Below are 13,818 nucleotides of genomic sequence, written 5' to 3' on the forward strand. Positions count from 1 at the left end.
TCTCTGTACCCACCATACCCAGTCATACCCAGCTGCTCCTGGACTCTGTGTCCTTTCCTCCTGACAAGGTGGAAAAGTTTGTCAACCCTCGACTCTGATTCTGCAACTGGACCTGACGGCATCAGCCCACGGATCCGAAAATCCTGTTCTTCCGCTCCTTCACTCCATCCCTCTGTTCTCTTCACCCTCTCTTTTGCTCAAGGTCATCTGCCATCTGCTTGGAAATCAGCCAACATCACCGCTTTGCACAAAAAGGTGCAAAAACAGATCCTAGCAACTACAGACCAATCAGCCTTCTCCCAATTATCAGCAAAGTCATGGAATCCATCATTGCTTCAGATATGAAATCTTTCCTCTTCTCCAATGGTTTGATCTCTGATCATCAATTTGGTTTCAGAACTGGTCACTCTACTCTGGACATGCTGCTTCTGCTTTCTCAACAATGGATGGAGGTCCTCAATGCCAAACAGGAAATTAGAGCTGTCTCCCTTGACATATCACGTGCCTTCGACACGGTCTGGCACCCCACTCTGCTCACCAAACTCTCCTCCTTTGGTATCCATGGAAATCTCCACGCATGGCTGCCGGACTTCCTCTCTAGTCGTAGTCAACGTCTGGCCCTGAATGGGTTTCTCTCATCTCCTCTTCCTGTTCAGGCTGGAGTTCCCCAAGGCAGTGTTCTGGGCCCTGTGCTTTTTCTGGTCTTCATCAATGATCTCTCTGACTTTCTTGAAAATCCTCTCTATCTCTTTGCTGATGACTCTACTCTCTGTCGCTCCATTCCTCATCCCTCAGATCGGCAGTCTGCAGCCTCCTCACTCTCTGCAGACCTGGACAAAATCACAGACTGGGCAAACAAGTGGAACATGTCTTTCAATCCTGACAAATCTCACACTCTTACGATGTCTCTCCTAAAAGACCGACTGGACAACCCTCCCATCCACTTTCTGAATAATCCTCTCCAAGAAGTTCTGTCACTCAAGCTTTTGGGTCTCACTATCTGCCATGATCTTTCCTGGGAAAAGCACATTTCAAATCTGGCCTCCAAAGCCAGTCGCTGACTGGGCATCCTCCGTCGTGCCAAGTCCTTCCTTGGCACACCTTCCTTGATGAAGTCCTTCCTTGAATGGGCATCCTCCGTCGTGCGAAGTCCTTCCTTGGCACACCTGAGCTCCTCACCACATACAAGGCTTTTATCCGCAGCTCAATGGAATACTGCTCTCCCCTCTGGGCTGGTGCTCCTGCCTCACACCTAGCTCGTCTTCATGCTGTTGAAACCAAAGCGTTCAGAATCATTGGAATCTCCCGCGATGAAGCTAACTCCAAGGGCCTTTCACTCACTCACCGCAGGCAGGTTGGTGGTCTTTCCGTCTTCTACCGACTCCTCTCTGGCATTGCCCCCGCAGCTCTCTCTGGGCTCTGTCCCCCAAATATTCCTATAGGTCGCACAAGATCTGCCTGCAACCCTCTTATGGTTAAACTGCCAAAATCAAGACTCTCTGCTCACCTTCACTCCTTCATTCCTCTTTTCTCCCGCCTCTGGAACAAACTCCCTCACTCTCTTCAATCCCACTCCACCCTCCAGGTCTTTAAAACAGCTGTTCAGCACCATCTCTTATCTTCCCCCATCCAAAACCTTGATCTTTTCTACCCCCGCTAATTTCACCCCAAATCCACTTTTTTGAAATACCAACTTCTGTCCTGGAAGTCCTTGGTGTCCTTGTGTGTTATACTTCCCCCACCCCCCCTCCCCCCTTCCCACGCCTCCTCCCTCCAAGCCCTCTCCCTCCCACACATCTCTCTGCTCTCAAATGTTGTTTGTGTGCATCCCCTTCTCTCCCCTTCTTGTCTTCCGCTCCCTCTTTTTATATATTTTGTTTGTCTGGTTGATTTGTTTGTGAAATCAATGTTAGCTTTCACGAGCCTCGATTCAGTATACAAAAAAAAAGAAGAAAAAAAAAAGTCATCTGGAGGTCAAATTTCTAAAATCGCCATTTTAAATCCGATTGACTTGAAAATTGAGCAGCATTTGTATATTGAGTCACTAAATTGGGAAACCAACTATTTTTAGGTCAAAAGGTCAAAGGTCAACTCAAGGACAAATTTTCATCTGAAAAACCATAAATTTTAATCTGATTGACTTGAAAATAGAACAGCATTTGCATATTGCCTCATTGAATTGGGAAGCCAACTATTTTTGAGGTCAAAAGGTCAAAGGTCAACTCAAGGTCAAATTTCCAAAATCATAAATTTTCATCTGAAAACCCATCAATTTTAATCCGATTGACTTAAAAATTGAACAGCATTTGTATATTAAGTCACTAAATTAGAAAAACAACTACTTTTGAGGTCAAAATGTCAAAGGTCAAACTTCCGAAATCAAGAATTTTCATCTGAAAACCCATCAATTTTCATCCAATTGACTTGAAAATTGAACAGCATTTGTATAGTGCCTCACTGAATTGGGAAACCAGATATTTTTGAGGTCAAAGGTCAACTCAAGGTCAAACCTCTAAAATCATTATTTTTCATCTGAAAAATTGTCACTTTTCATCCTATTGACCCGAGCTTTGATCAAGATCGTCAATTTTAATCTTGATGAAATGGACAATTTGATGGATCAATGGCATGCTTTTGGTGTGTGTGTGTGTGTGTGTGTGTGTGTGTGTGTGTGTGTGTGTGTGTGTGTGTGTGTGTGTGTGTGTGTGTGTGTGTGTGTGTGTGTGTGTGTGTGTGTGTGTGTGTGTGTGTGTGTGTGTGAGGGAGGGGGAGTGGTGTGTGTGTTGTTTGTTATTATGTTCATCTCCGGTTTCAGAAGGTGGAACGGAGCCCTCCCAGGACTCAAAGTATATCCACCCCTGTGTGTGTGTGTGTGTGTGTGTGTGTGTGTGTGTGTGTGTGTGTGTGTGTCATTGTGTGTCATTGGTTGTTATCTGCATATAAGGGTTTCAGAAGGTGGAATGGATTTACCAATTTTCTAATCGTCCAACTTACTCACCTTCCCGTATGATGGTACTCTACTCAAGTTTGGATCCAGCCTTCAAATTTTCATTTTGTGCCTTTCACAATCTCATGGTTGGGCGCTGTCGCTCCATCTGCAGGCCTCTGCCTGCTCTCTAATGCTGCACCCCCAGGATCTCTTTCAGCAGAGATCTGGCTTCCTCACCATTCGCACCTTCACGCCACACAATTTTGGGTCACACTCACTCAGCCTCACCTCATCATTCTTGCAGTTCCTTCCACACTCCCCCACTTTCACCGTCCAATTCCTAGCCTGCACAAAAGATGGTGGTGCTGCGCCCTACTCTAAGCCAATTAATCCACCTTATACTTGTGCTTTCTTTTTTTTGCCGCGATGTTTCTAAGCACTTTCTCCATTACCCAACGTCACTTTCCTGACGTACCCGCTCAGTTTCGCCGTCGTTGTCTCTCAATGTCCATCCAGTTGTTGTAACAAGGTTCTATTGAACCTTTCCACCATCTCATCAGGTTGCAGACTTGGGGGCATCGTCCTTGTTTTCCGAATTGATAAGAGACTGCACACCTATTTGAGCAACTGGCTCTCAAAGTTTCACCATTGGTCAGTGTGCACCTCTTCCGGAATCCCATACCGGCATACAAACCCTTCCAAAAAGGCTTGCGCTATTACCCTTGCTTCCTGATTTTGGAGCGCATAAGCTTCTGGCCATTCAGCGAAATAGTCCAGGAACAAGAGGATGTACTTTTTCCCCTGGCATGTAAAGGGCCCAATATGTCCATCCCCACCCGCTCAATGGAAGCTCCCACTTGGTAAAGTTGCAGGAGTGCTCGACTCATCCTCCGTGGAGGTCCCTTTTTGGCGGCGCAAGTGTGCCGGGCTCAGCTCCAATCCTGAACCATAAGTTGAGTCAACAGAACATCTGGTGGACTCGAGATGTTATCTTTTCCCTGCCCAAATGTCCGCTGGGGAGAGTACCATATGCACTTGTTGTAAAATTGTGGTCTTAAGTTTTGTGGGGACTATCACCAGTCAGTACGTTTGTTCAGAGGAATTGGCAACCAGGTTGTTATCTTTCAATTCCAAAGACTTCCAGTGAGCCCAGTAAGTCTTTGTTTGTGCCAAAAAAGAAGAGAATTCCTCCCCGCTAGGTATTTTACCTTCCCTCATCCAATTGTGCACTGGGTCCTCCCACTGGTCCGCACTCCAGCCTCCAATCCAAACTGCCAAAATTCGTCCTCGGCGGTTAGTGGCAAAGTTGACTTTGCCACTCGGGCTGAGTGGACGTGGATCTTATGGGCGGAAGCGGCCCGCATGTAATTTGGCCATGGTGATGGTGATAGCTCGCCTTCTCTTCAGGAATGCCACCATGGGATCTTTAACGTCTACCAACGGATGCTGGCAGACGGGACGCCCATTTAGCATCCATCCGAAGGACGGCAAGCACATTGATGAATCACCCTCCATGTGAAACACATGGCTGACAGTTTACATGCAGTGACTCTGGATATAGGTAGTGGTAGTTTCACTAGAAAGGGGTTGATGGTAGACTGTGTGTACCCTGCAGATGAGAGGGATTGCGGAACGGTGCTTTCAGAGAGAGAGACAGACAGACAGACAGACAGAGACAGATTGTGTGGGATTTCTCAGGATTGAAAGACATATTATAAGTTTTTGTTGAGTTTGTCAATTTGTCAAGGTCGGAGGAGAGGGAAGAGGCTGCGGCCTGTCTGTCAGAAGGATGTCACGACAGAGGGTGGAGTCATCAGCAAATACATAGATATAGGGGGTTTCCAGAGAGTCAGAGAGGTATTGATGAAGATCAGGAACACGACTGGGCCCAGAACACTGCCCTGGGGCACCACCAGTCTTGACAGGGAGAGGAGATGAAAGGATTCTGTTGAGAGCCATATGCTGGCTATCAGAGTTGTGGAACTCAGTAAGCCATGGATGCTATAGGCAGAGAGTTTGGAGAGTAAGGCAGGATGTTAGATTGTATCAAAAGCAAGAGATATGTCCAGAGAGAGAACCCTGAACTCATGTCTGACATTGAAGGCCTCCATCCATTGTTGGGTGAGTAGAAGCAGCATGTCCAAGGTGGAGTGACCTGGTCTGAATCCAAATAGATGATCTGAGATGAGGCTTTTGGAGAAAAGGAATGATTTCATATCAACTGTGATGATAGATTCCATGATTTGCTGATGATTGGAAGTAAGCTGATAGGTCTGTGGTTAAATGGATCAGTGTTTGCTCCTTTCTATGTAGTGCAGTGATGTTGGCAGATTTCCAAGCAGATGGATGACCTTGGGCAAATGACAAGGTGAAAAGGGCAGAGAGAGGATGTGCAAGCGTGGCAGAGCAGGTTTTTAGGACATAAGCTGATGCCGTCCAGTGCAGTAGCTGAGTCAGTGTAGAGGGTTGAAAGAACCTTCACCTTCTCAGGTCCAAAAGACAGAGTCCAGGAGGAGATGGGTATGACAGGGAAGGATGGGTACCGAGAGTGAGGGGTTGGGGACGCAAGATTTGGAAGCAAGCACACAATGAGGCATTCGGCCATCTCATGAGCTGGGTCGGTCGTGGTGGTATTTGAAGAGTGGGAAGGGATGAAGGGGGAGCATACATACACCAGTGACAGACTTAACAAGGTTCCATTAGGTTTTAGAGGAGGGGGACAAGTTTGAAAGCTCAATCTTGGGGTTGGATAGACGTTGGTTTCTGGCTCTCCTGAGAGGGGGCACACTTTTCTTGAAGTAGCGAATTTTTTTGAAGTAGCAGAGTACCCACACTACGGATTCCCAAGCATACAACACGTTCTTCTGACATACCTTTTTATGGGTGGTGTATTGGCAACTGACAGCTCTCTCAATCGCTCCCGAAAAAGAAATCGCACCCATGTCCAAAGGAAGCGGTCAAGTTTGGCATTTTAAATATGAAATAGGCAAAGCCTAGAAACGAATGAAACACTTTAGAATTACCGTTTAGAATTACCCTTTAGAATCACTCTTTAGAAGCCATTAGAACGACCTTTTAAGGCCATTTAATGGTTGGCCTTTTTTTTGGGCACCGTGGTCTCATTTTTGAAGCAATGTTTTCCAGCCGGATGCCCTTGCTGCCACCAACCCTGTTAGTCGCCTCTTACAACACGCAGGAAATTACCAGTGAACTTACTCAATTTGCCGACCTCAGAAGGATGACAGACTGAGTCAACCCCCCGGCGTTAATTCAGCGATCAACCGGGTATCGAACCCAGGATCCGAGGATCCCAAGCCAGCACCCTAACTGCTAAGCCAACGCCAGGCTGTCGAATTACCCTTTAGAACCCTTTAGAATTAAACACGGTTGGTTAGAAAGGTTCTTCTTCATTTTTTGACAGACAGACGGATGGAAGGAAGGACATAGGCAAATATTGAAGCGGCTTCACCGCTTAAAAATAACCCAGTTACGTGCACGAAGCAAACACATGCCTACTGCTTGGAATTGTATAAAATGTGGGGATAGGAATACTGTACTGTTAAGGAAATACTGGACTTTTAATACCCTCTCCCACCTGTAGGCGGCAATACACGATACACATTTAAATCGAGAATTTGTGTCCCTCCACCGTCCCCCCCCAAGACCACCGGCAAAGATGAAACACCCCTATACACTAATTTGGGTGATGCTGATCCTATGTAGCAAGTCTGGATGTAATTGGGCCAGAACTGTAGGAGGAGGAGCATAACAAACAAACACACAAACTCTGGTCCGGGTCTATGTATTATAGTAACGATGCACTAAGGTTGACTTCGGTCGGATTTGCCTTCCTTGGAGAAAATGCAAGTTGTTTCGGAGCAACAGTGTACCATGGGTGGGAATAAGGGTAGGACAACTGAAGATGAGATGGGCTGAATCTGTGCATGAGAGAGAGAGAGTAGATTGCTGTGATGTCATTTCAGAGACGAAGATAAAGAGATAAACACAGAATAATTACTGACATGAGTAATAATCCATTTACAGTATTGCCACGTGACGATGACAATGCCAGGAGTGGCGGATCGTCCGACTGAGGTGGTTTTAGAGGTGAAAAAGAAACGACGGCGAGGACCACTCTGGGTATCACAACACCAGCTGTAGGGGCTCGTTAGCAGTCCAAGCATGTGCTCGTTCCTCCCTTTCTGCCTGGATTGAGAAACGAGTTCACTGCGCGAGTCTCGACACGGTACAACTGGCAGCAGAGGTGGCGCACCTGGCCACAAAGGTCGGTTTCTTGCATATATATATATATATATATATATATATATATATATATATATATATATATATATATATATATATATATATATATATATATATATATACGTATAGGTTTCGATACCTATTCGATTCGGTGTTTTTTTTGGCGTGGGGTGGTCTTGTATTGTCCGCCGCTTGTACCTTTAAAAAAGAATTCTGTCACGGCAAGAAGAAAATAACGAGAAAGTTAAAATTCCCAGACGAGTCACCAAATACCAAATACTTTATTATTTAAAAATGGGTACATGCTGCTTCCTTGTTGACGCTCAGCATTTAATGTGATAGAACATGGACAAACAGCCATAGGTTGGGAACCATTGCACAGGCTTTGATCGTCCTCGTGGCTCCATTGAAGTTTCTTGTAAGGGAACTCTTGTTTGTTTATTTACTCGTATATTTAAGTTATAAAAAGGAACAGTAAAGTAATTGTTGCACATTCGTCATTTTATTAATCGATGATAGGACTGGATTAGGGCACTGATTACCTCTGCGATTGAAAGTGGATGGAGGTTATGTTTTCACCCTTGTCTGTCTGTTTTTCTGTGATATGAGCAGGTAGGACATCTCAAAACGTTATGAATGATTTTGGACGAACTCCCCAGTGCGTGACCCACTCCCCCGTGCGTGACCCACTCCCCCGTGCGTGACCCACTGCCCCGTGCGTGACCCACTGCCCCGTGCGTGACCCACTGCCCCGTGCGTGACCCACTGCCCCGTGCGTGACCCACTGCCCCGTGCGTGACCCACTGCCCCGTGCGTGACGCACTGCCCCGTGCATGACCCACTCCCCTGTGCATAACCCACTCCCCCATGCGTGACGCACTCCCCGTTGCAGTGTGCATGATGTGGGAGGGAGAAGATTTGGGCTCTTGAAGTCACATTTTACATGAGATGTAATCATACATTTCAAACTGTATTTCCCATGTGCATGCACATGCATTCACATGTTATCAAAAGTAAATACATTGTGTAGATTACATCATTTGTGGATCTGATAAATTGCCAGTAACCATTTTGTAAAACTGAATGTGCAGCATCTGAATGAAGATGTCCAAATGTGACACATGTCCATGCCTGTGGGATTCCCACGAGTGACCCCAATGGTATATATATATATTTTCTATATAAATTGTTGCGGATTCGGGGGTCGGCTCTCCCCTTATCAAGGGGGGTGGGGGGTGGGGGGGGGGGGTTAATCCCCTTGTCTTTTAAGCTGGCCGTCCCCCAATCCTGGAAGCTATGACGTCACTTCCGGTCGGTGGTAAGTAGGGTTGTAAGCCCAATGAGTCTTAGTACCTAAGTACTACCACCGGCCGTAAAGCGAGGAGATAACTCCCACCCGAGCCGCAGCGTTAATGGATACGCCGAGCGAAGCGAGCCGCGACTCGGGCCGTTAACAAATGACTAAACCCAATTAAAGCGGTTCCGAAATCATGCCACAGGTATTCAATCGAGAAAATACTAAAGTGATCGAATAAGAGGAAACCAGAGTAAGGGAAGAACAAAGAAAGGTTTATTAATTATGTACAAAACCAAAAGAAGAGGAAACGAAAGTAATATACAAGAAGAAGAATAGCAAAAGGACACAGGGCAATCTTATCTATACAGTCTTACTTACAACCCCGGACAAACAGACAGACTCACACGGGATTGTAGTGGTAGGGGAGGAAGGTCCAGGCAGATGGGTCCAGGCAGGTCGACTCCGTCCAGGCTCCGGGTCCGCGGGCAAAGAACGGCAGGCAGCTTCGCGTGTCGTTGGCACGCGACTGGACCTTACATATGCAAGGGGCTGGACTGCTGCATACCTCTAGCGTGCCAAACGCTCTCTCTCTCTCCCGATCAATCAAGGTCTGTATCAAACAGGCAGTTCGTAACAAAGAGCTCTCTCGGCGCAGTTCTTCAGAAACAATGTGCTCGCTCGCCCGACCTCCGCGCAGTTCGTTAATAACGATGGTCCCCTGCGCAGTTCTTATCATCAGCCGTCTCCGCGCAGTCCTCAAAGCAGTCCTCTCGCTTGCGCTTATATAACGCGCTTTTATATTAATCCGTGCACTTTGAGGCCACGCCCGCCAGCGAGCTCACCTCTGCCCTGGTTGATTAGCGAGGGCTCACCGGCTCCGCCCTTGACGGCTCGTTGACAGGGCCACGCCTCGTTCTTGGTGCTCCGCCCCCTTCTTCTTCAAGCTTGACCGCGTGCGTAATGGCGTTTGGAGCGAACGCTGAGGCGGCTGCGGCTGGCAGAGGCGCGTAATACAATTTGGAGAGAGAGACTGGAAAAATGGACGGAATGGGTCCTATCTTATTTAATTAATGCAACGCAGATTCAACTATTGGGAACACAGTCTTATCTGAAACACATACTAAGGAAATAACTGACAGTCCTATGGTGTTAAACGTGTTGCTGTGGCCTAACTATGGGTGCGACCTTTAACCTTTTAAATGATGGAATATTTACAAGAAGTGATTATTTATTTACAAAGTGAGGGGTTCTCAAAACCGCAACTATATATATATATATATATATATATATATATACACACACAGACTTGGCATTTAATATGGAATTTTTTTTTTTTCTTGACGGGTTTACTTTCTTAACTCAGTATATCAATCTGGTGAGTTTCTTTCACACTTTGGTGATTTATTTGTTAAAAGAACCATGTCACTGATTGTCTGTCGCAGCAAGAAGTCAACAACAGGATTATATCACAGGTGGCGTGGCAAAATGTATGGACAGGTGCATTTGATGATTGGCTTCACAGTCGGGTATACAAGGGTTGTTGCGTTCTGTATCAGTGGAAAACAACTGCTGCACGACTCCAAAAGTTATTGCCGCTTCCTCTGGAGATGGTCCGTCAACTCGACCATGCTGTTTGTCATGGAGTGGTGGCTTAACGAAATTACGGCATGAAACAGCGTGCTGTTGCTCGGCAGTATGTCATCACTCAAGGTCAGGTGTCAAAGATCCTGAAACGAAATGCTCAGAGGGGTGTCCCTACTCCAATACCGAGGCCAGGACATCCCCGCAGAACCACAAGGAGGGATGATCACCAGCTGCACCTTTTAGTCCGCAATGGCCGCACCAAGTCAGCTAATCGGCTTAGGGCTGAGTGGCAGCAACTGACAAATGTGCCTGTATCCAGAAGGCAAGTCAACCAACGACTGGTTCAAGCAGGCTATCATGCCAGGCGTCCCCTGAGAAAGCCACGCCTGACCAGACAACACCGCCAGCGCCGATTGCAGTGGGCCAGAGAGCACCGTCAATGGCAGCCAGGACACTGGAATCACGTGATCTTCAGTGACAAGTCTAGATTTCTGGTCTATCGTCAATATGGCCACGTCCGAGTGCGCAGACAAGTGCATGAAGCCTACAACAAAGATTGTATAGTGCCAAGAGTCCAAGCTGGAGGTGGTGGGGTGACCGTTTGGGCTGCTTTTCATGCAGGGGGCAAAACTGACGTGGTTGTTCTGAATGGAAACCTGAACCAGTTCAAGTATAGGGCCATTCTGGAAGAAACATTGCTTCCATTTGCTCGTGCAGCTTTTAGAGGAAACTTTGTCTTCCAAGATGACAATGCACGGCCTCATCGTGCTCTCATGATCCAACACTTTCTTGCTGACCGTGGTGTAGAGCATATGGAGTGGCCTGCCATGTCCCCGGATATGAATCCGATAGAGAACTTGTGGGCAGAATTAACGCGTCAAATCGACCACTTGGACCAGCAGCCGACCTCTGTGCGTGAATTGCAGCAGGCTATTGTCACTGCATGGCAAGCGATTCCTGTCCAAACCTTGGCAAATCTCGTGAACAGCATGCCTCAACGTGTACGTGCTCTCCTGAATGCTCGTGGGGGTTACACGAAGGACTGAACTGTAATTTTACTGTCCGTAATCCCAGTCGTAATTTAACTTTTGTTTTTGTTAAAAAAAATTTTGGCTAATGTGCAAAATAAAGAGATACTTCTGGAAAACGTACAGAAGTTTAACACAGTCCTGTCCATGAATTGAGTTCGATATGAGTTTACATCACTTTCAAGGATCAATTTATTTGTTTCGAAATGTCAAATGTGGTTTTTGTTTCTTTTAAAGGTCACATTAACAAAATCTAGAATAATTTCAACATAATTCCAATGAACTTTTGGTTCTAAGACATCTTGAAAAGTAAGTTCACCCCCACAAAAAAAATTTCCATATTAAATGCCAAGTCTGTATATATTGTAACGAATTTGAGAAGTGTAACGGTTTTGAGAAGGGTAACGGTTTTGAGAAGTGTAACAATTTTGGAGAAAGTGTAACGAATGTGAAAAGTATGGTTTTGTTGTGTGTAACACCCTCGTAATGTAAATAATGGTCGCAGCCGTCCTCCTAGTTAATTCCATGAAACTTACACACAGGCCACGATATATCTTTTTAAATAGTTTATTTCCTTATTCTATGTAGGCTAAATATGTGTTTCCCACTAGATTGACTCTGCATTGCATCAAACGAAATAAAGCGTAGGCCCCTCCGATGATCCATGGCAGCTCAAGTGCCAGGGATTCCCCCACTTGAGCTTTCACAGCAAACGTTTATTGCAGTACTGAACTGCTGTGCAACGTGACGGCGCAGTACCTGCAGCTGCTGACCGGTTTTCGCCATTTGCGGCCATTACGAACAAGGGGAGTGGCTAGAGAAGACGGGTCGCCCCCCTCGTCATAGGGGGGAGGAGTAAGTCGGCCCCGCTCATCCAACCCAGAACAAGGGGTTTGGCTAAGAGAGGGCGGAGCGGGAACCCCCGAGAAAGTGCGCGAAGGTTCGGTGAGGAAACCAATATAAGTCGCCGCGGGACGCACTCCACCCTCTTGCTCCTCTTGCTCTTGCGTCCTCCAAGCTCTTGCTTTGACCCCGTCCTCTTGCTTGCTGTCCCTCGTTGTTGCTGGGGAGAAGGAAGACGCCTGAACGAGCAGGTGTGTGCGAGCCATCGTGCGACCAGCTGCGCTGCAGCTAACGGGGCAGCTAAGGGGCCGCGGGCCACGAAAAGGACGCGCCAGGCAGCAATCGACGCTGGACCCTCCATTGCCTCCCAAAAACAACCATCCATCCTCAAGCCATACCTGCCTGCAATATCCCCCGTGTAAGTGTGAACGTCGTCTGTCCTAATCGTTGTCCTGGGGTTAAGTAAATAGACTAGTATAAGCTAACGATGCACTGTGTATCTGCTACTTCCATTCGCTGAATATAACCGATTGCTCTCGTTGCTTTGGCTTGTGAAAATACATAATAAATCCTGTTATTCCTCCGTACTCTGTCTTCTTCTCTCTTCCTTCTCTTTCGGTCGCTTTAGAGGTTTCCCGATTGAATATCTGTGGTGCGATCTGGTCAACGTTGGGGGAGTCGGGCCAATTGGGGATCCTGTAACGGTCGCGGTGGACCATCCGCTCGGCCCAAAGTAACATCTAAACCGCGTCTGTAACAATATATATATATATATATATATATATATATATATATATATATATATATATATATATATATATAGTGTATATATTGTTACGGTACGCGGTTAAAGATGGTATGTTTGCCGAGCGGAGGCTCCGCGACCGAACAGTTATTCCCCTAACTAAAACCCGATTTACCCCAAACTTTGGCCGGATCGCGCCACCGCTATTCAATCGGGAAAACTCTAAAGCGACCGAATGCAAAGAGGAAGAAGACGTACAGAAGAGTAACTGGGTTTATTATTTACACACATATAAGCATGAAGAAAGCAGTCACGTTTATTTACAGGGACATGAGACGCAGGTGACAGTGAAATCTTTAGCTTATACAGACTTAATTACCTACCCAGGACAGAACAAACAAAGACGACTCACACGGGGAATGATGACAGGAATTGGCTGGAAGGAGAGGAAAGTCCACTGGGTCCGGCAGCACGATCCGCACGTTGGGCAGCCGCCGTTCCTTTGCGGCCCTGCTCCGAACTGCCGTCCAGACCCCTAAGCGGCTGGCGAGCGTTGTTGCTGCTGCTGCTGTAGACGCTGCCGCTCGCGAGCAAGGTGAAGAATAGCAGGCTTGGTGCTTCCTTGGATGATCTCTGCTTGTTGGACCTCACAACTCAGCTCTTTCTTGGACCCTCTCTCTTCTCAGCTCATCTGCCTTGGACCTTTTTGTGACTCTCTTAAAAGCTCCTCTCCTTTCTCAGCCCATCTCATGTCTCTCCCTCCTTGTCTCAACTGCTTGGACTCCCTCTCGTCTGTACTTGGGAACGCCCCGCCGGCGGGTTATATAGGCCCCGCCCCTCAACCTTTTCGAACCTCCCCCAAACGTTCTCTCTCCGCCCTCTCAAGCCAAACCCCTGGCTCCTGGTTGGTCGCGTGGGGCTGGCTCACTCCTCCCCTCTATGACGAGGTGGAGACATGCCTTTCTTCTCCGACCCTGCCTCGTGGTCAATGGCGGCAATTGGAGGGGAGGTAATTGCCAATCGACGAAAGGGGGAATGGAGGTTTTTGGGAATGGGAATGAAGGGAATCTATCTCTTTCACTGGTGCAATGGAGTATTTCAATTAATGGGAGACACAGCCTTACCCTAA

At 47.0% G+C, this 13,818-nt stretch overlaps 1 protein-coding gene across 6 annotated transcripts in view; it reads left to right on the top strand.

Moving 5' to 3' along the window:
* The window catches only part of LOC137435545 (steryl-sulfatase), a 70,633-nt gene that overhangs the window by 5,110 nt on the left and 51,705 nt on the right, over positions 1 to 13,818 (top strand). For 4 of the 6 annotated variants that reach the window (XM_068129434.2, XM_068129438.2, XM_078784198.1 and 1 more), the window contains exon 2: positions 6,974 to 7,214. The exons of 1 other annotated variant lie outside the window; for it this stretch is intronic. The gene's annotated coding sequence lies outside the window, so the exon portion shown is untranslated. Of the gene's footprint in view, positions 1 to 6,723; positions 6,837 to 6,973; positions 7,215 to 13,818 lie in introns of those variants that run through there. One more of the 6 variants, XM_078784201.1, reaches the window with a different exon arrangement.

Source organism: Myxine glutinosa, chromosome 9, assembly GCF_964187855.1.
Source record: "Myxine glutinosa chromosome 9, kmMyxGlut1.1, whole genome shotgun sequence".
Lineage (NCBI taxonomy): Eukaryota > Metazoa > Chordata > Myxini > Myxiniformes > Myxinidae > Myxine > Myxine glutinosa.